This window comes from Sorex fumeus, unplaced genomic scaffold (assembly GCF_029834395.1).
Source record: "Sorex fumeus unplaced genomic scaffold, SorFum_2.1 ptg000030l, whole genome shotgun sequence".
NCBI classification, from domain to species: Eukaryota; Metazoa; Chordata; class Mammalia; order Eulipotyphla; family Soricidae; genus Sorex; species Sorex fumeus.
This window is the reverse complement of record NW_026606087.1, coordinates 4,525,647-4,547,454: the sequence shown is the minus strand read 5'-3', so window position 1 is coordinate 4,547,454 and position 21,808 is coordinate 4,525,647. Positions and strand designations below refer to the sequence as shown.

Genomic DNA, 21,808 nt, shown 5'->3' with positions numbered 1-21,808 from the left:
TTCCCAATGTTCTCCATTTCAAAATCCAACACACCACTTTAACGGCAAAGAAGCAAACAGCACCCAGCCCAGACAAGATCAGACCAGAACACCTGAAGAATCTGCTGTCAGTACTCATCAACACACTGGCTCAGCTCTTCACATGCTACCTGTCTGAATGCAAGATTCTGTTCCAGTGGAAAACCAGCAGGACCATTCTACTGTACAAGAAGGGAGACATCCACGACATTGGCAACTATCACCCAATCTACCTGTTGTCCATTGTTTACAAGCTGTTCACGCGAGTCATCCTGAATAGGATTGGCAGAACACTAGATGAAGGACAACCATGCGAACAAACTGTGTTCCACTTATGAAACTGTTAAAAATGTAAATGTTTTTAAAATCAGACAAGCCCCTCAATTTGAAGGAACAAAAATATTCATTAAAAAAAGTGTAGGCATTTGGACCAGTGTGATAGTATAGTAATAGTACAATGGGTAGAGCATTTGCCTTGCATATGACTAACCCTGTCATATGCCTGACTGTCTCCACCAGGGCCCAACAGCTGAAGACCTCCGGGCCCCAGCCAAGGCCATGCTGGGACCACTCTCCACACACTTGGATGAGCCTCACGCATAAAAGAACTGGCAGAGAAACCCAGGTGTGTGGGACCCGGGGCTGAGATCTCCAAGCCTACACGGCTTGGAACTGGACCTGCCAGTAGCTAGACAGTTACACCCACCAACTGCTGTGTAACCCCAACAACGGCCAGGATCCAGCGATTATCACACTCAGCTCCCGGGAAAGAACAAGGCAGAGTCTTCTACCCTGTGCCTGACTGTCTCCACCAGGGCCCAACGGCTGAAGACCTCCGGATCCCAGCCAAGGCCATGCTGGGACCACTCTCCACACACTTGGATGAGCCTCACGCATAAAAGAACTGGCAGAGGAACCCAGGTGTATGGGACCCGGGGCTGAGATCTCCAAGCCTACACGGCTTGGGACTGGACCTGCCAGTAGCTAGACAGTTACACCCACCAACTGCCGTGTAACTCCAACAATGTCCAGGATCCAGAGATTATCACACTCAGCTCCCGGAAGCTTATCATCTTATCATCTCATTCCTACTTTGGACAAACTGGCAGGCTACCGAATGTAACCTGCCCACACGGCAGAGTCTGGTAAACTCCCCGTGGTATACCCAATATGCCAAATACCAGTAACAATGATGGGTCTCATTCTCCTAACCCTGAAAGAACCTTGAATACAGCACTTTAAAAAAAAATCTCAGGGCTAGGACGAAGGAGACGTTACTGGGACCTGCTCGAGGCAATCGACGAACAACAGGATGGTCGTGATCGTGATTGATGACTAACCCAGGTTTGATCAAAGCACCACATATGGTCCCCACTAAGAATGTGCCTTCAAAACCCACAAAAAGATAGACTTCTCTATCCTGAACTGAACACGTGCCGCTGAAGAAGAAACCCTGTATTTTCTTCTCCAGTAGTTCATCGTGCTATCTCCTCCCACAATAGTTTGTCTCCCTTCAGGAGCTGTGAGTTACAGGAAGACCCAGACTGTCTTTACCATTTCCATGTTCCTTGCACATGGCATAATTTCCAGCAGATAGTTAATACTCAGTGTTTTGAACCAAGTTGAGTTGATTTGAACCAAATTCTTTTTAGATCCCTGTTTAGAAGAATGAGACACACTGCTAAAAAGCCTGTTAGCTTCATTGCAAACTCAGCTAATTTTCAATGACTAAGTCCCACTTAGCAGACAGTTGTATAACACACCTCAAAAAGAGAAAGGTCAATTGTTTCCTCTTGGACTACACCAGAGTATGAAGCACATAAACTTTGGAGAGTCACAGAGGTACCATTTAGTGGAAGAAAGGCCTGCACAATTAATCTTTTCAACTAATAATTACATATTAGTGCAAAATAACAATTTCATTTTATTCTTAGGTAAAACTGAGTAATGGGTCTTAAGTGACACTGTAAGTGCTCTTTTTCCTAGAACAGAGGCTAAAATCTTTGTGGGAGAAGAACCCACAAATAAATGAGTTGGACTCCTTATAGTCCCAAAGTATTAATAATTACCAACAGTTGAAAGTACTTGCAAATGGTTTACTAATCATACACATCATGTCATTTAATTTCTACAATCATCTTTGCCAAGGTTAAATCCTCATATCTATTTTTTTTTTTTTGATTTGGAGGTGGTGGTTGAGGAGGCTGATTTGAGCCACACCTAGAGGTGCCCATGGGCTATTCCTGACTGTGTTCCCAAAAGTGACCCCTGGTGGCACTCAGAGGATCTCTTGTGGTGTTAGAAATTCAAATCCAAGTCTTCAGCATGCAAGGCAAGTCTTATCTTGTGTATTATTTCTCCAACCTCTCCCTTATTCCACGATAGGTCAATGAGATGAAGCTAAATGAATTAAGGGAGAACTCAGATCCAGCACAAGTTGCTTTTCACTACATTACCCTTCTCTGGGGAGGATGAAATCAGAGTAATGATCATAGAATCACTGATACCTAAGGGAGAAATGAACTTAAATAAATGAAAGAAAATCTGAACATAGTAAATGTCAGTTTTCCCCAAACTGGTAAGCAGGTCTCATATGAGGTTCCTTCCCAAACTTCTATAAGATATTCTGTAGACAAGGGTATTTAAAAATGTGTAAGCTGGACAGGAATATATCTTAAGGACTGGAGCACATGCACTGTGGAGCACATCAACTGTCAGAACCCCGAAATTAGTATCCACCATCATGTGGTCCCCAAAGCAGCATCAGGATTAACCCCTGAGGACTGAACTGTCAATAGTCCCCAAATACCACCAAATATAATGTCCCCCAAAATAAATAAAATGTGTAAGAAATGACAAATTAAAATAGCTAAAACCATTTTGTAGAAGAACAAAGAGAGAAGAATCACTCTACTCCATTCAAGGCATTGTGGCTACGATAATTAAAACTGGGTAGAATTTACTAGCAGAGGGATGGGCACAGAGATCAACAGAACAGAACGGAGAGCTAGAAATAACTTCTCAAGAACACATGATTTTTTTCTTTTACAAAGACACAAAAGCAATTAAAGACAAGAAAATTACCCTCAATAAATGATGCTGGAAAAATAGACATCCCTAAGCAACAACAACATAATGAACTTGGACCTAAGTCTTACATCTCACTCCAAACTTAAAATGAGCCACAGATTTAAAAACAAAATGCAAAACTCTGACACTTTTAGGAAAACACTGGACAAGATCTTTAGGACCTAGGATCAGGCAGAGTTCCTAGACTGGTAACCAAAATCATGATCCATGAAAAACAAAGGCAGATAACACCAACTTTAAACCAAGAATTTTAGGGGGGTATGGTGCCGCCAGCAGGTCAATCTATACCTGTGAGGCGAGTGCATCAGCAGCCTGATGGCACCGTCAGACTTTTAGACACCCCAAAATTGCTACTGTGCCTTTGGCCAGACCCCAAAATCTTGGGGCAAAGTTTACCAAGAAAGTAAACCACCAAAAGTTAGGTATGTGGGAGACACACCCACAAACCACCTCCAGCTCAGCTATATAATTGGAGGCAGGGCCTCTCTGGTTCCTGATCAAACTGCTTAACAACCATGATTCCAGAGATTCAGAAACGAATCTTGGAATCCAAAGGCTTTTGGCAGAAATGCATCCTGTTCCTGCAGTAGGTTACTGGCGCTGGGCCACCCAGGGGGGAATAGGTTTCATGCCTTGGTCTGTTCCACTTGGCGGACCGGTGACCACCATCCTCCAGAGGACACTGGACAGTCAGGTTTGGTCCTGCAATGACGAGACACGCGAGGCCTCACCAGATGGGAGTGGAACCGGCCCTTTCCTCACCATCCCAGTGAGACCCTGAGTCGCCGCCTACAAATGGTCTCTCTGGCTCCTGATCAAGCTAATTAATGGCCATGATCCCAAAGACTCAGAAACAAATCTCGAAACACAGTGGCTTTTGGCAGAAATGGATCTGGACCGCATACAAGGGGGCCGCCACCTCAGAGCTTATTGGAAAGCCAAGTATGAGCCAGCGGTGACGGGGCAACCGCAGTCTCATGGGAAGGGAGACGGTACCGGCTCGTCCTTCACGCCCTGCCGAGGTCACGAGTTGCCCCCCACAGGCGGCTCTCCGGCATGGTCATGACTCCAGAGGCAAAAGGACTTAATCCAGAGCCCAGCAGCTTGTGGCAGAAAAGTGAATGGACCATGCATTAAACCACGGTGCTATGCCTCCCCAGGAGGGAAAGGGTGTTGCTCCCTTCCGCTTTTTTCCCGCCCGGCAGTAAGGTGGCCACCACCTCAGAGCTTATTGGAAAGCCAGGTATGAGCCAGCGGTGATGGGGCAACTGCAGTGTCATGGGAAGGGGGGGGCGGTACCATCTCATCCTTCATGCCCTACTGAGGTCACAAGTTGCCCTCCATAAGCGGCTCTCCAGCACAGCCATAACACCAGCCACACAGAAACCATTCTCGTAATTATCTGGTTCTTTGCAGAAATCCAAAATTGCAAGGCCGCTATTGCAGCCATGCAAGAGTATATGATTCTCATAACCAGCTATAGAAAACAAAGTATTTCACAATGCTTTTTCAGCAATTCTGATTGTTGGGGGAGGGAAATTCTAAACAATAATGGTGCATCTTTTGTCGAAATAATGAATGTAATCAATGTAGAGAAGAGTTAAGTGGAAATCATCTGCCTCACAGGCATTGGGAGGGGTGGGAGGGGGTTATGTTGGGGTTCTTGGTGGTGAAAAATGAGTACTGGTGAAGGGAAAGGTGTTTGATCATTGTATGACCAAGACTTAAACCTGGAAGCTTTGTAACTTTTCCCACAGTGATTCAATAAATAAATATAAGAAGATAAATAAATAAATAAATAAAATTATGAAAAAAATGTAAGGTGGAGTTCATGCCCAATTCAATCAGCTAATCAGTGGCTGAATAAATAGCAGTACTCCTAAGTAAAAATTAAATAAATAAATAAATAAATAAACCAAGAACTTTTGTTCTATGAAGGATTCTATGAAGACAACCAAATTACAAGACACAAACTGAGGAAAATATTTGCAAACCACATTTCTGACAAAGTGGAGTACCTATAATATAAAAAGAACTCTCAAAACACAACAGTAAAAAGAAGCCAAAGATATGAACAGACAGTTCACTCAAGAAGATATACAGATGACATGCACTCACCAAAAAAGAGGTTCAAGATTATTAGTCTGTGAGGGAAATTTTGATTAAAGTCATAAGAGCCATCACTATTGTAATAGTCTTTTATAGCTGCATAGCAAAAGACCACACTAATGGGGAACTTCGACAACATAAATTTATTTTCTCACGATGTGGAGGTTACAAGTCTGAGATAACAGAGATGCCATACTGAGTTTCTGCTGAGGTCTCTCTTCCGAACTCTAGCCTTTTTTTTCTTTTTTCCTGTCCTTGCCTGGTCTCTTCTCTGTTCAGGAAGAATGAGCTGTCTGCAATCTCTTTCATCTCCTTTTTTACAAGGACTCAGCTCCTATCCCATGAGAACTCACCTTTATGGAATCACTTAATCTTCATTTTCTCCTTAAAAGCTGCTTCAGAAAGAGACAGAATGAGAGTGAGAGAGAGAGAGCCTGCCACAGAGGCAGGCTGGGGGTTAGAAAGTGGGGGGGGGGCTGGGTAATGGGAGGGAACTTGGGGACACTGGTGCTGGGAAATGTACACTAGTGGAGGATGGGTGTTGGAACACTGTATAACTGAAACCTAATCATGAAAAGCTTTGTAAATGATTCGTAGTGATTCAATAAAAAAAAACTTTAAAAAAACTATATCTCCATATACAGTCCTAATATGGGGTGGGGGTAGGGCAATCAAAGCTCCATTCTATTGATTTGAAGGAGAAACACTATTTTTTAAAATTTTTTTTTATTAATGAAACACCATGAATTTTTGTGCTTGGGTTTCGATTATACAATGATCAGATACCCATCCCTCCACCAGTGCTCATTTTCCACCACCATGGATAATATCCCCCCCACCCCCATCCCCTCATCCCCCCTTGCCTCTGTGGCAGGGCAATCCCCTGTGTTCTCTCTCTCCTTTTGGGTGTTGTGGTCTGCAAAAGAGGCATTGAGTGGCAAACATGTTCAGTCTATAGTCTACTTTCGACATGCATCTCCCCTCCTGGGAGGATCCTCCAAACACCCTTTATTTGGTGCTCCCTTCTCTATCTGAGCTGCCCTTTCCTCTAGAATGCCCAGCTGGCCACTAAGCTATGGAGTAATCCTCCTGGTGCTGATCTTAGCTATTCTTGGGTATTAATCTCATATTTTGTTACTTTATATCCCCCAGATGAATGCAACCTTTCTATGTCTATCCCTCTCTTTCTGACTCATTTCCCTTAGCATGATACTTTCCATGTTGTACCTCTTGTATGTAAATTTCATGACTTCATCCTTTCTAACAGCTACATAGTACTCCATTGTGTAGATGTACCAAAGTTTCTTTAACCAGTCATCTGTTCTTGGGCATTCAGGTTTCTTCCAGTTTCTGGCTATTGTAAAGAGTGCTGCAATGAACAAACAAGTGCAGATGTCACTTCGACTATACATTTTTTCCTCTCTGGGATATATTCCCAGGAGTGGTATTGCTGGGTCAAATGGGAGCTCAATTTCTAATTTTTTGAGAATTGTCCATACTGTTTTCCAGAAAGGCTGAACCAGTAGACATTCCCACCAACCGTGAAGGAGTGTCCCTTTCTCACCACATCCGCGCCAGCATAGGTTGCTTTTGTTCTTTTGAATGTGAGCCAGTCTCTGAGGTGTGAGATGGTATCTCATTGTGGTTTTGATCTGCATCTCCCTGATGATTAATGATGTAGAGCATTTTCTCATGTGCTTTTTTGCCATTCGGATTTCTTCTTTGAGAAAGTTTCTGTTCATTTCATTGCCCCATTTTCTGATGGGGTTGGACGTTTTCTTCTTGTGGAGTTTAACCAGTATTTTGAAACACACTATTTAATGTATAATAACTAAACATTTATAATATATCTTATAGGAAAAATGCTGAGAAATATCAAATGATGACAAGAATGCAAAGAACTTTGACACATTATTAGAAATGAAAAATGGCACAGCTACTCCAGAAATATAGAAGTGGAAACTTCGAAAATAAAACATCCATTTACCATATGACCTAGCAATTTCATGGTCTTTGATCGCAGAGAGAAACTTACATTTACACACACACACACACACACACACACACACACACACATTAACCTGCACAAAAGTGTTTATGGAGGATTGCTTTGTAATAACTAAAAAGTGATGTCTAGACTCCTTCCAGTGAGTAGATGGTGTTGCAGAGTATTACTCAGCAATTGAAAGGGAGGGAATTATTTATATATCCTATCTGAATGAATTTATATTAAGCTATAATGAAGAAATAAGGCAATCTCAAAACTGTATAAGGCTTAACAAAGCAAGTGATAACCCTTCAGAAACAAAGAATCTTAATAGAAACATTATTTACTGTATGAAGTATTGTTACATGAAGACAGAAGGAAAGTGGAGAAGGGATTCTTAAAAGTTTGTTCAATGTCATGAGATAGCAATGTATCCTAGTTGTGGCATTGACATTGCAAGATTAAGTTACCATTGGGAGTGACCAGACAAAGGTTACAAGGGATCTTTGTATGATTTTCTACATGAGCTTGTGAGTCTACAATGGTCTTATAATAAAATGTTTTACTAAAAATATAATGAAATGTTTCATTTAGGATTTCATAGGCAAGTTAAAAATAAAGTCCATATAATTGTATGGTCTATAGTTCTTCATATCACTAACTCAGTTACTCATCCATGTATTCATGTGACAATTAAAATGTTTCTTTCAGCGACTGAGACATAGTATAAAATTTAAGGTGCTTGCCTACCATGCAGCAGCTATGATCATGGTTCATAGCACCTTCACACCCCCAGGCCTGGTCCCTGAGTAGACTCAGGTGTGGCCCCCTGGCATCAAAGGGTGTGACCTAAAAAGAAATGCAAAAATTTCCTGATGACTAAGGAGATTCAGAGGACTTAAATACATGTCTGGTAAGTGAAAGGTCCCTAGGTTTGATCCTCAATACTGCATGATACACCCCCACTACCCCCAAATAAACACTGACTGTACCTCTGATGGCTCTCAGCACCATTGGGCTTGAACACAGAACATGCACAATCATATGGAGTACCACAAGTAGTGATCCCCCAGATTCCTTGAGCACTGCTCAGGACATCCACTTCACACTCAAAAAAACTTTCTCTCAAGTATTGCACTTGGACTGATTACATTTATGAATCCTACTGTTCTTTCTGTAAAGACCTCACAGTCTTGGAGCTGGAGCAATAGCACAGCGGATAGGGCATTTGCCTTGCACGCAGCCGACCCGGGTTTGATTCCCAGCATCCCATATGGTCCCCTGAGCACTGCCAGGAGTAATTCCTGAGTGCAGAGTCAGGAGTAACCCTGTGCATTGCCGGTGTGACCCAAAAAGAAAAAAAAAAAGCTCACAGTCTTTTCTTCCTCAACCACACAAGGCAAGCAGGACAGTTACTACTGGTGGGATTATCATCTGATTAAACGTCTGTGGAAAACAGCATAGAAAGTCCTTGAAACAGTAAGTATAGAACTTTCATAAAACTAGTGATTCCACTTCTTGGCATCTACTCCCCAAATTAAAAAAAACAAAGCATTAATTTGAAAAAATATGTGCACATTTACATCATTACAACGCTTGGTATACCATAACCAGAATATGGAAACAACTCAAAGGTCCAATGACAGATGAATGAATAAAGAATTTGTGGTGTATATATACGCAACAAAATACCATGCATTTCTAAGAAAAGAGGAAATCATTTTCATCTCACTGCAACATGAGTGGAACTGGAGGGTTAAGGTTAAGTAAAATAAGTCAGAAGAAGAAGGGAAAATACTGGATAATCTCACACATTTGTGAGAGGTGAAACAAGCAAATAGACCATATCAAGCAATGACGAACCTTTAACCTTGGATTTAAAATCTGAGATTACCAAGTAGTGGGGGAGGGGGTGGGAGGAAGAAGGGGAATGAAGTGGTGGAAAAGAAGTAACACAAGGACAATGGTGGATATTATTGAGCGCTTGGGTCATAATGGGTTGTAGCAATTATGTACATCAATACCATAAAGTTAACCTATTGTAAACTTATTCCAAAATTACAAGAAAACATGAATTCAGTTTTTGTAGAGAAGAAGAAAACTAAGAACTAAAGGATTGTACAACTTTGTCCAAAAATCACATCGTTAACAATAAGATTGGTAGAAAACATAATAAAATCTTCACTGTATCACTGTCATCCTGTTGTTCATCGATTTACTTGAGCGGGCTCCAGTAATGTCTTCATTTGTCCCAGCTCTGAGATTTTAGCAGCCTCTCCTTACTCGTCTTTCCCAATACTGCTGTATTGGAGGCTCTTTCAGGGTCAGGGGAATGAAACCTGTTATTGTTACTGTTTTTGGCATATCGAATTTGTCATGGGTAATAAAATCTTACTATGATTTTTCCTTCTTTTAACTACAGTGGAAAAAAATCTTTGTTTAAGTTGAAGAACACAGTTTTGGAATCAGAAAAGTTCAACTCCATTTATGTACCACGTACCATTGGATGAGATCTTTAATCATCCTATGCATGTTTTTTTTTCTCTGTAGAATGGAAATAATAGTAAGGCACTTGTTCTGCACACAGTTAATACAGATAATGCATCTACAAAACTCCTGGTTGCCTGGGTTCAACCCATAACATTATATATGGTCTCCCAAATTCAACTAGGAATGATCCTATGGCACAGAGCCAAGAGTAAACAGTAAACCCTAAGCACTGACATCTGTGGTGAAGAAGAGGAGGAGAAGGAGGATAGGAGGAAGAAGAGGAAGAGGAATAATAAGGAGAAGGAGAGGAAGAAGGAGAAGGAAGAGGAGGAGAAGGAGGAGAAGGAGGAGGAGGAAGAGAAGAAGGAGAAGGAGAAGGAGAAGAAGAAGAAGAAGAAGAAGAAGAAGAAGAAGAAGAAGAAGAAGAAGAAGAAGAAGAAGAAGAGGAGGAGGAGGAGGAGGAGGAGGAGGAGGAGGAAGAAGAAGAGGAAGAAGAAGAAGAAGAAGAAGAAGAAGAAGAAGAAGAAGAAGAAGAAGAAGAAGAGGAGGAGGAGGAGGAGGAGGAGGAGGAAGAAGAAGAGGAAGAAGAAGAAGAAGAAGAAGAAGATAATGATGATGATGATGATCATCTATGGGATAGTAAGAGTTCCTATTTTATGGATTTTGGAAGATTTCAACGACAAATTAATACAGATAATGCATCTACAAAACTCCTGACACACAATAACAGCTTGCTAAAGTCAGTTGACATATAAATATGCCTTTATCCCAAGTAAGTAACATAGGTAAATTTGCAACAAATAGGTGATATTTCTATCTCGCAGTCACAGTCCTCCTATTGTTGCTCAAGTGGGCCCAGTAATGTCTCCATTGTGACACTTGTTGTTACTGTGTTTGGCATATTGAATACGTCACGGGGAGCTTGCCAGGCTTTGCTGTGCAGGCAAGATACTCTTGGTAGCTTGCCAGGCTCTCCGAGAGGGGCAGAGTAATTGAACCCGGCTAGGCTGGCCAGCTGCACGCAAGGCAAACGCCCTACCGCTGTGCTATTGCTCCAGCCCAACATTTCTATCTATATGATAAAAATTATAATAATAGTAATTCTATATCCCACATCATAGCACACACACACATATATAATATATTATATATATATATATATATATATATATATATAGCACTGTAGCACTGTCCTCCCGTCATTCATAGATTTGCTCGACTGGGCACCAGTAACATCTCCATTGTGAAACTTGTTAGTGTTTTTGGCATATTGAATACACCACAGGGAGCTTGCCAGGCTCTGCCATGTGGTGGGATACTCTCAGTAGTTTGCTTGGCTCTCCGAGTGGGATGGAGGAATCAAACCCAGGTCACATGTGCAAAGCAAATACCCTATCCGCTGTGCTATAAAAGTAAATGGGTAGAAAATTTTAAGAGTTCTCTTTGAGAGAACAAATACATAGCACACTTAGGTAGAACTGGAAAATTCTTCAGTGAGAGAACTGGGTTTCAAAGACAAAAGTTCCTTTTGTTCATGAATATTTTTAAGGAAGTTTGGAACTAAGATTTCTCTTGCATTAACCACAAAGGAAAGTTATGGTACTATTTATCATTTGCATCTGGTAATCTGCTGCTTTCTCTCTTATTAGTGACCAAATGTCATGGAGTGCTTGGGTTTTAACCCATCCAGACGGGTAAGGCTTAAGACCATAAGCAGTTCTTTCCCTCAACAATGCCCCATTTTTTTTTACCTGCCGAACAACCATGAATTAATTATAAGCATTGTCTCCCCAGCAGGTGGTATCTGTGATCTCATGACCATATCAAATTCACCTCCAAAATCAGGCATATTAACAAGTATCCTGCATTTCTAATACAAATGTTTACCACCTGTATATGCGAGGGGTAGGGCTGTCTGAATGCTACTACTATTGATTGAGAAAGTATCTTAGTGTCTTGATGTCTATTGACAGAATTGATGAAGCAGTTCTAAGCAGCCCATTATGGAATGTCAACATAAATTAGCCACACTAGGTCTGACATGAAAGGACTTGTCTCTTCCCAAATAGGACACCCACATGGTCCATTGTACCCATTGCCTTCCAGCAGGCCCTTGGCACTCACCAGTGTCATTGGTTGCTTATGTTGTGGGCTTTTAAGTAGTTCTAATTTTAAGTATTCTCACACAAACATGGACCAAATAAAAATTTTTAAAAAAGAAAAAAATATATGTACTTTTAATCCTGTCTTCACCCAAAATTGGCATAAAAATCCTCTTCTAAGCCATGTGTTCACATCTGAGATTCAGAAAAAGATTCATTGTAATTAAAGACCCAATGACTAGTAAGAGTTAAGGTTAAATGAGAAAGCAAGTTATTTCTCAGCTTCCAAAAAGTCATGTAAGATGCTGTGGGCTGAGGAAAAGCAGATGTCCATGGGCTAAACAAATGAACTAAACCAGCTGCTTTTTTCATGGGAAAAACTTTTACTTGAGGGAGCAACAATCATTCAGAACTGGCTGTTTTGAGAATGCTTTCTTGAAAAATGAAGTAAGCTAACCCTTCAAGGGTAATAAGCAACTTTTAAAGAGTCGTCGAAATTTAAGATGTTAAATAAAAATCAGAATTTTGGAAAACATGCAGCCACAGCTATGTGGCAGGCAAAATTGAGAGATGAATATGGGCCCCGGTGGGTTTGATTAAGAAGCCCAAGGGGAGATGAAAGAAAAGGCTAAGAAATACCTTCCTTGTGAGGAGAGAAAAAAGGAAGGGAGGAAAGGATTGATTAAAGACAAGGAGTCAGTTGTGGGAGGAGAACCAAGAGAGGATCCTAAGAAAAGAGAGGGGGGTGATCAGGAAGGTCAAAGTCCACAGAGCAAGTGAAAGTGTCTGTGTGCAGAAGATGTGAGCACTGGGTAGCAACAGAGTGGCAGGGAGGGGAAGCTGGCGGGTCAGTGGAGACCCAAAGGGAACAGAAAGTATGACACCTTTTTTGAAAAATGTTGACACACTTGGCAGATATATTAAAGAGGGAATTGGGACTGTGAACTGCAGAAGAAATGAGATCAAGATCTACTGGTTTTTGAGGTAACAGCAGGAGACCCCAGCTACAGTTAGACGCTAGAGCTCCCTACTTGAACCCAGAGCCCAGAACTGTGTTTCTAGCCTCTCCTATTATCAACAAATTTTGTGAAACGTCTTTCAGTTTGGAAAATAATTAACTTTCCATTTCTTGGAAACACTTTGAAGAGATAATACTAGTTATAGTCCAAGGCTAGACCATTAGAACCTGGGACCTAATAAAACCTGAGTGGCTTCTACATTAAGGCCTTTCAGCAAGGGGAACACACAGAAATAAACACAACTCTGCTTCCCCAGAGTTGACTGCTATTGTAGGTTCTCAGTGAAAATCTCTACAGAGACCCAAAGGAGTGGTTTTGTGGATGTTTCTGAACCCAATTGTAGAGAAGGACCAGGATCTTATAGGAAGCGGGATTTATTGGGGAGGGATAATGGGAGGTAGGAACTCAGGAAGGGCAGTGCAAAGACTCTGAGAAATACAGTGTCTGCCATTTGCCCAGAGGCCCATAGCTAGTAATATATTTGACCCTATCTGGCATGGACCACATTTTAGGCACCACGATTTCAGACTCAACCACATTAAACATGGTCCCACTTTTTGGCGATGTTCATCTTCTGGTGGCCAGGGAAGTAGAACTCTGCTCAACTCAGAGCCTCAGCAATGTTCCTTGTGCAGCATAGAGCAGATGGACATGATAACTTGGCCAATGTGGGACCTAGTTTCTGGGCTCTGGGGCTTTTCCAGGGAACTGCATGCCTGCCTGGAGCCTAAGACAGGAAACAGCATAAATGCAGAGTTGAACGTCCATTACAAAGGACTATCTCCAAGGTTCCTGTGGAGCACCCAAACCAGCAACAGGATGCAAACATACCCATGGAGAATACTATTTGCAGTTATTGCCATATATCCAACTCCCACCAGAAAAAGCACATAGGCTGAATTGACTGCAGAAAACTAGACTTTATATCGCTTATTCATTATAATCTGTTACCGCAGGAAAATCAAATTTAAATGTATAAATAAGCACACATGTCCAGCTTTTACAACAAGATGCAGCAAACAAGATTAAATTTCAGTAACTATAATCTGTAATTGTAATTTAGGAAATAAAAAATTATAAGAACTGCACATATTGATTGAAATTATGCAAACATATGTCTAACAGGAAAGTCACTACACACTTGAACATATTTTTCTGTAAAAATGTAAACATCAAAACTTTATTAGTACAATTACTCATATTTAATACTTTTACTCACACTTTGAACAATACAATAATATAAACACTGACATTTTTAATGTAATAATGGGCTTGCTTCTATTTCTTAACTCTTTTTTATCCAAGTTTGCTCGAGCGGGCCCAGTAACGTCTCCAATGGAGACTTTGTTGTTACTGTGTCTGGCATATCGAATACTCTCGGTAGCTTGCCGGGCTCTCCGAGAGGGGCGGAGGAATCGAACTCGGGTCGGCCATGTTGGCCGCTTGTAAGGCGAACGCCCTACCCGCTGTGCTATCGCTCCAGCCCTTTATCCAAGTTAGCTGGTGATATATTATTAAAGGGATAATATATAATTTCTTTGTTTTGTTTTAGTAACACTAAATTAGTCTCCCAGAAGTTTGTTGTTTACTATAAGGAGAAGGAGATTTGGGGGGTTGAGCCACACCCAATAGTGCTCAGGTATTACTCCTGGCTCCATGCCTAGCGATCATCCCTGATGGTTCTAGGGGGTATAATATGTGGTATTGAATCAGGGTCTACTGCATTCAAGGCAAGCACTTCAACCTCTTAGCTATCTAGCCCTGAAGAGGAGATTTAACAAAGCAATTGCAATGATACTTGTTTTGAACTTTAAATACAAAATTAAGCAAGTTACACTACATTTTCAAAATTCCACTTCAATCTTTCAACAGTTTCCAGTTATGACAAAATAAACCATACAGTTGAGGTTACATGTAAATTATCTTTTGATTAAAGAAATAGAAGGTAAATCTATGAATTGCCTTTGCTTGGGTTTTTACTTGATGGAAATAAAATTTTAAAACAGAGTGTCAAATATAATAAGTATTCAGTGATAACCAGAGAAGTGCAGTAACATATCATCACTTTACTGATAATGGCTCTTATATCAGATAATGTGCCCTAGAAATCTGCAGCAACTCAATTCTTCAAGATTCAAACTCTGTTTTTTCTGTACTCAGACCTTATCTATTATTGGGCCTAGGGGTTAACACTGCCTTACCTCTTCATGGAAGTATTATAATAATTAAAATCATCAGAGTATCAGCCAAGTAAGTAAGTCTCGTAATCCAATTCATTGGTTTAAAATGATGACCCAAATGGTTACTAATCTTGTAAAATAGCTAAAAGCTCATTTTTCTAATCCTGCGGTTTCTCAGCATTTTCTAACTTTCATGTTACAATGAATAAAGGAACTTCAGATTATTGCAGGATGTAATATCTGGTCTTCTCACAAGAAACCAGTGAGTAGCTTGCCTTCATTTTTTATTCAACAGAACAAGTCCAATCAGCAATGTCCAAAGGTCTGTAGAACTTTGTGACAACTCGCGCTTGGGTTTCGTAATTACTTACCCCAAGTAGAGCACCATCACTGCACTGCCCAGCCAGACAGCTCTGTTCTAGATACTGATACTTTATTAAAGTCCAGTTTAATCTCTCCCTCTTCCTTTCCCTTCCCATTCCAACTCCTCATCTTCTTTCTTAGTTTACAACCTACTTCTCAATATTTGTCCCCTCTGGGCAAATCCCTCTGGGTAAACTACTCCTCATACCTTCAGCCTCTCATGTTTTCATAGGCCAATAAGAATATAACTTGCTAGAACAGCATCTAACTACTAAAAACTTTTAAGGGGTCCTCAAGTGATAGCATGTATGCTTGGTATGTAGGAGGCTCTGAATTCACTCCCTGGTGCCCTGACACTGTTGGGTACGGCCCAGGTAATGGATAATCTAACCGTGGTAGCACATGGACCCCCCGCCCCCCGCCAACTAGCCCTGTGAACTCCCAACACATGAGGACGTTGGCAGCTCAATCTCCTTGGCCCCTAAGTATTGGACCATCTGCCTGTGACCAAAATTTTGTGTGAAGTAGTCACCTTGAGCACTGAGCAGTTCCCCCCAAAAAATGATTCTAGGTCTGAAATTTTCTTCTTGCTATTCAACTATTATTGAGAATAAGCATACAACTTTATACACGTACTAATATTGAAATGTGTAAATACAGATCTAGTTGGAAATTAGAGCTACCTTCTCACTTTTGTGTTTTCATCATATTATTTGCTTTGCTCCTGACTCTTCAATTATATGGATATTTTCAATCAAACAAAATTAGTATAGTCCCTGCTCTTCACAAATTCTCTAATTCACAAGTTCACATTTCTCTGATTCAAATGTCAATCAAATTTCCTGATTGAGATGAGAATAAACTCTCTGATTCACCAGTTCACAAACTCCAAAGACCACTAGTGACCCTGTACCCACTCGGGGATTTAGTTGGGAGAAGGGAGGAGTTAGACCACACCCTGCAGTGCTCAGGGCCCACACCTGGCTCAGTGCTCAAGCATCATTCCTGGTGATGTGCAGGGACCATATGTGGCACCAGGGATCAAACCAGTACCAGCCACATGCAAGGCAAGTATCTTACCTCCTATACCTCCTATGCCTTATCCCCCTTTCCTTATATGAAAATAAAATATTTTTCATTCTTTGAAAAAAAATATTTTTCATTCTTAGCAACTAAAAAGAGGAGGCTGAGAGAGTACAGGGGTTAAGACACTTACCTTGTATCCTACTGACCCAGCTCGATCCCTGGCACAGCATATAGTTCCCTGAGCACTGTCAGGGGTCACTCCTGAGCCTAGAGCGAGGAGTAGCCTCAACCCTCCCCCACTACATACACACACCCCAAATGGAGCACAATTCAATAAACATTTTTTAGTGTTCACTAAACTATATTATGTGATACACTAGGGGAAAAAAACATCATAGACCAAGAGAACTAGATCACTCACATTTCCCCGGGACTCTATCAGTGATTTATAATAAATCCCCTGCAGAAGTTAAGAAAAAATTATCAAAAATTATTAAGAAAAAAGTTATCAAGATTCAAATAGAAAATTAGCCCTCCCAAATGATCAGGACGTTCATCAGAAAATAAATTTAAAATGTTCCAACCCGCGGAGGAAAAAATATTCATTTTCATTCGCCAAAGAAATAAATGCTTGTTTTAGACATTTTCGGGTCTTTGTTCCTATATATGAGTTATTGGAAACCCCAAGCCACGCTGTGGTTTCCTGTACTTGGCGACGAGATGAGACTGGTTCTCCCAGAGCCAGGGGTGGTAATGTAAATGGGAACAAATGTTGACATTTCAGAGCCTCTTCTAATTTCCACAAATATTTATGAAATGCCCATTGCTTCTTGCATCACGGAGTAAATTGCACCCCTGCTGCCCAGACCTTAGCTGAGCTGCAGTCTAATCTCCTGTTGACTGCAGGCTGACTTCCTTATATTCCGCACTGTTTCCAGTGACGCACGCGCTCCTCACTGGGTAACCGGTGCCCTGTGAAATGATGTCAGGAGGCTCGGACACCTTTCATTCCTGCCTATCACCAAATCTCATGGGCAAAGAGGATCAGTAAACTGTCAAAAGGGTCTTCCCTAACTTAGAGCTAGGCACACAGGGTGATGACAGGTGTTGGGTAAACATTGCCCAACATCCTCCTTTGGGGTGCTTGCAAAACAGGAAAGCCCCAGTTTCTGTTTAAAAAAAAAAAAAAGCAGTGATAGAGGCGTCTTTCAGCCAAAGCATTTTTAAAATGTCATTTCTGGCGTTCTCTTGCCAGATGACTTCAGACAATATTAATAAATAACTTTGCAAAGTCTGCCCTCTCCTGTTCATCGATAGCAAATGCAGCCTGTAACAGCAGGTTTATTTTGCTTTGAAGTGAAACTGCGGATGTTTCACCTTCTTCGAATGAACAGTTTTAAATATATCAGGTGATAGTGTATGGTTTTACATGTGTAAACCATTTAATATTTTCTATAATACAATGGAGCAAAGTGCTTTTATTCTTACTTCCTAGTAGAGGATGTGCTCAGAGAAGTTAAGGAACTTCACTAAGACACACAGCTGGGAAGTTAAAGTTCTGGATTGTGATGCGAGTCTGTCTAAGTTTCTGCAAGGTCACATTGCCTCCAACATGCTTATACTATGATCATTTATTAATCATATACATCCAGATGATGACTATACCTATTTATTTCAGAAAACCATTGGGACACACTTTCACACCCAACACTGATCACATCCACCGACAGGCTGGCCCAGGAGGACCAGGGCATGGGCAAAAGTTTGCTTTTATCATCGTGTATCTACTTCCTTGGTCAAGTGGAAGGTCAGGCCACAGAGCTGATAAACTACCTATGAACTACCCACCAGACCGGGTGTCTGTTCTGGGGACCATGAGGGAGCCTCTCAGTGTGAATATTAATGTACCGGGGACACTTATGCAGGAAGAACTACCTAGTGCCACACTGGAACCCTCAGGCAGCCTGGCCTCAGCAAACCACCGCCCTTCCTGGTGACAGCAGAGGCCACAAGCCACTTCAGCACCTGTCTGTGCAGTGGGTGTGGAGTGCGCCTGTGCCACTGGGGGCCCATGTTTGTCCTCAGTGATTCACTTCTAGGACCCTCTGGGTTGCCAAGGAGAGCAGTGGAAGAATGAGAGAGATAGAGAGAAATAGAGAGAGGGAGAGAAAAGGAGAGAGAGAGAGAGGAAAAGAGGGAGAGGAAGGGAGAGAGAGACAGAGGGAGACAGAGGGAGAAAGAAGGAGAGAGGGGGGAGAGGGGGAGAGAGAAACAGGGAAAGAGAGGGGGAGAGAGGGGGGAGAGGGAGAGAGGAAGAGGGAGAGAGAGGGAGAGAGGAAGAGGGAGAGAGGGGGAGAGAGAGGACGAGAGAGAGAAGGAAAGAGAGAGAGAAGGAAAGAGAGGACGAGAGAGAGAAGGAAAGAGAGAGAGAAGGAAAGAGAGGACGAGAGAGAGAAGGAAAGAGAGAGAGAAGGAAAGAGAGAGAAGGGAGAGGAGAAGGGCAGGTTTCTCCTGCCTGTGAGAAATCTCGAGGTTCCTACCTCTGGGGTGGGGCTGAGGGAAATGTGTGGGTCTGTGTCCACTGAGTTAATGGGGCCACCTCGTCATTTTCAGTTGTCATGTCAAGCCTTTCACCACCGACCAATGTTAGCTTCTAGCTGTGCACAAAATGGGTTTATTATGGGATGATGTTTTTCATTTAATTTATCTAACATATCACCATTTTAAAAATATCAATGCAAAAACAATTAAAATATGGGACCAGAGAGCTAGTTCAAAGGGCTAGTGCACGTGCTTTTCCCTGTTTTCTTCTCTGTTTTTAATTTTATTTTAGTCACTGGGATTTGCAATGCTGTCAGTGATAGCATGCACACAACTCTCCAACCCCACAGCTGCCACCTGAATGTCCGCCTCCCTCCACCACTGTCTCCGGTTCCCTCCGTCAAACACCCTGCTCCAAGTTCAGTTCTGCATACCAGTTCTCAGGTTGCATTGCCTGTGGCCTTTGTTATTTCCATACTGCAAGGGAGATTATTCTGTGTCCACCCCTTTTCTGCCTGAATTCAGGCTGGAGGGCTTACTTCCTTCCTAAGGGAATCCCATGTTTGATCCCCTGCACCGCAAGGTCCCCCAGGCACCACAGGGACAAACCCTCAAAGAATGAACCAGAAGTAGCTCTTAAGCTCTGCAGTATGTGGTCCCCAAAACAAAACAAGATAAAAATCAAAACTTATGAAAAATGTAGGGGCCAGAGAGATACTACCAGGGTTAATGTGCTTGCCTTTCATGTGTCCTACCCTGGTTCAACCTTCGGCACCACATATGGTTCCCCTTCTGCCTAAGCACCACCAGGATGATCCCTGAGCACTTTCAGGTATGGCCTGAGCACCCCTCCCTAAAATAATAATACTTTAAAATTCCACCACGTGATGGAAGTAAATGTAGAGTTTCTGGAGAACGCCCAGAGTACCCCAACTGCAATCCACATAGGCTTTATGTGGTGGATCAGGAGATCCTATGTCATCTCCATTCCCCCTACTACCACCACCCCTACATGCACATACACACACACACACACACACACACACACACACACACACACACTCAAACAGGAACTGCGGCGATTCAGAGATTCTCCCATTTCTGAGCCATCACTAGTGTAGTAGGGCTGAGGAACTGTGGGTTGGCGAGTGCTGTTTCTATAGGGTAAATTCTGGCTGGTACCCGAAGCCCACTCCTCCCTTTCCCTTCTGCCTCTGATTACAACTGAGCTCAAACAGCCCTAGGACAGGGTCAAATCAATGAGGCTCTGGGGTAAACCCTGCAGGGTCCCAGTTGAAAACATACTCTTACTCTCCACCACAGGTTTAAAAAAAGAGTTTGCTAAATAGAACTTGAGAAGGAGGGGGTGGAGAGAGGGAGGGAGGGAGGGAGGGAGGGAGAGAGAGAGAGAGGGAGAGAGAGAGAGAGAGAGAGAGAGAGCATCAGAAAGAATTGTTCAAGAGGTCAGAGAAACTACAAGTGTGCTGAAACAAAGAACCCTGGGCACAGAGAGAAGGGGCTCTTGGAGACCCCTGAGGAGAAGTGGGGGAGAAGAGAGGGAGTCCTGGAGTCCAAGGAGTACAGCTGTAGGGAGGACAGAAGAACAAAGCCACGGTCTGCTGGGAGATTTGGGGGAATCAACAACCCACCCTCCCTCTCGTCTTGCCCTCTGACCTCTTCTCTGTACCTCCCATTGACTGTGCCCAGCTGGAACCAGAGGGCCAAGGAGCACAGGCCACAGAGGTCATCCTGGAAAAGCACCCAGCAGGAGATGACGGCTTCAAAGCAAATCAGAAGTGCTCCAGGGAGAATTCAGAGTGATGAGCTGTCTTCCTAGCAAGAACTTGTGAGTTGGGGTTTAGGACTGGGGAGATAGTTCAAGGGCTGAGGAGGCTGGGATTCAACCCCTGGCACCACATGGTCCCCTGAGCACCACAGAAAGTGACCCCAAAGTACCAGTCAGAAGCAGCCCCAAGCACCACTTGGTGTGCCCCAACTCAGAAAAAAACAAACATACAAAAAAAAGAGTTAGGTTTTGTATGTAGGAATGGGTCCAAATGCTGGATGTCTCACTTTTCCAACTCCTGGGCTCTTTTATTTTTATTTAATTTTGGTCTGTTTGTCTGTTTGGGAGCCTTACCCTGGCCCAGTGCTCAGGGATCACTCCTAGAGGTTCTAGGGATTGAACTCGGATCAGTCACAGCCAAGACAAGCATACCCCTGGCATTATATATCAGACCATAGCTTTGGAATCTCTTTTATTCTGTTAGAGTGCTTAGGGCTTGCTTTTGGCTCTGTGCTCAGGGATCTCTCTTGGCAGTGCAAGTACCTTACCTTATTTTATACTTATATGAACATAAAACTCTATATAGTTTCTACTCTATGCTATCTCTCCTGCTCCTACCTGGTGTCTCTGAATTAATTAATGCTATCTCTTCTGCTCTTACCTGTTTCCTCACCTATGCAATGGGGTGTGTGAGCCCATCCAGGCGCACCTGTCATGCTTTCCTTTTTCAAAGTCTCAGCCTATCAGAATCTGGGGTTCCACTTTAAAGGTTCCACAAATATCCTGGGGGTGGGGGCTGGAGTGATAGCACAGGAGGTAGGGCGTTTGTCTTGCACGCGGCCAACTGGGGTTCGATTCCCAGAAACCCACATCATCTCCGGAGCACCACCAGGAGTAATTCCTGAGTACAAAGCCAGGAGTAACCTCTGAGAATCACCAGGTGTGACCCAAAAAGAAAAAAAAAATCCTGAGGGTGAGCCCTTGGGACCCTGAGGATACAGAACAAGCAAGGTCCCTGAGTGGGACATGCTTCTCCCTCCCTCTTAAATTTGCCTGTATGGCACTATCTACTGCCCTCTGTCTTCAATAGATCAGAC

The 21,808-nt window shown here is 42.5% G+C and overlaps 1 non-coding gene across 1 annotated transcript; it reads right to left on the bottom strand.

Annotated features, from left to right (window-relative positions):
- Positions 1-13,590: 13,590 nt before the first annotated feature.
- LOC130025630 (small nucleolar RNA SNORA70) lies at positions 13,591-13,725 on the bottom strand. The gene has a single exon (XR_008792761.1). It is a non-coding gene; the product is annotated as a small nucleolar RNA SNORA70 (small nucleolar RNA).
- Between the last annotated feature and the right edge of the window lie 8,083 nt (positions 13,726-21,808).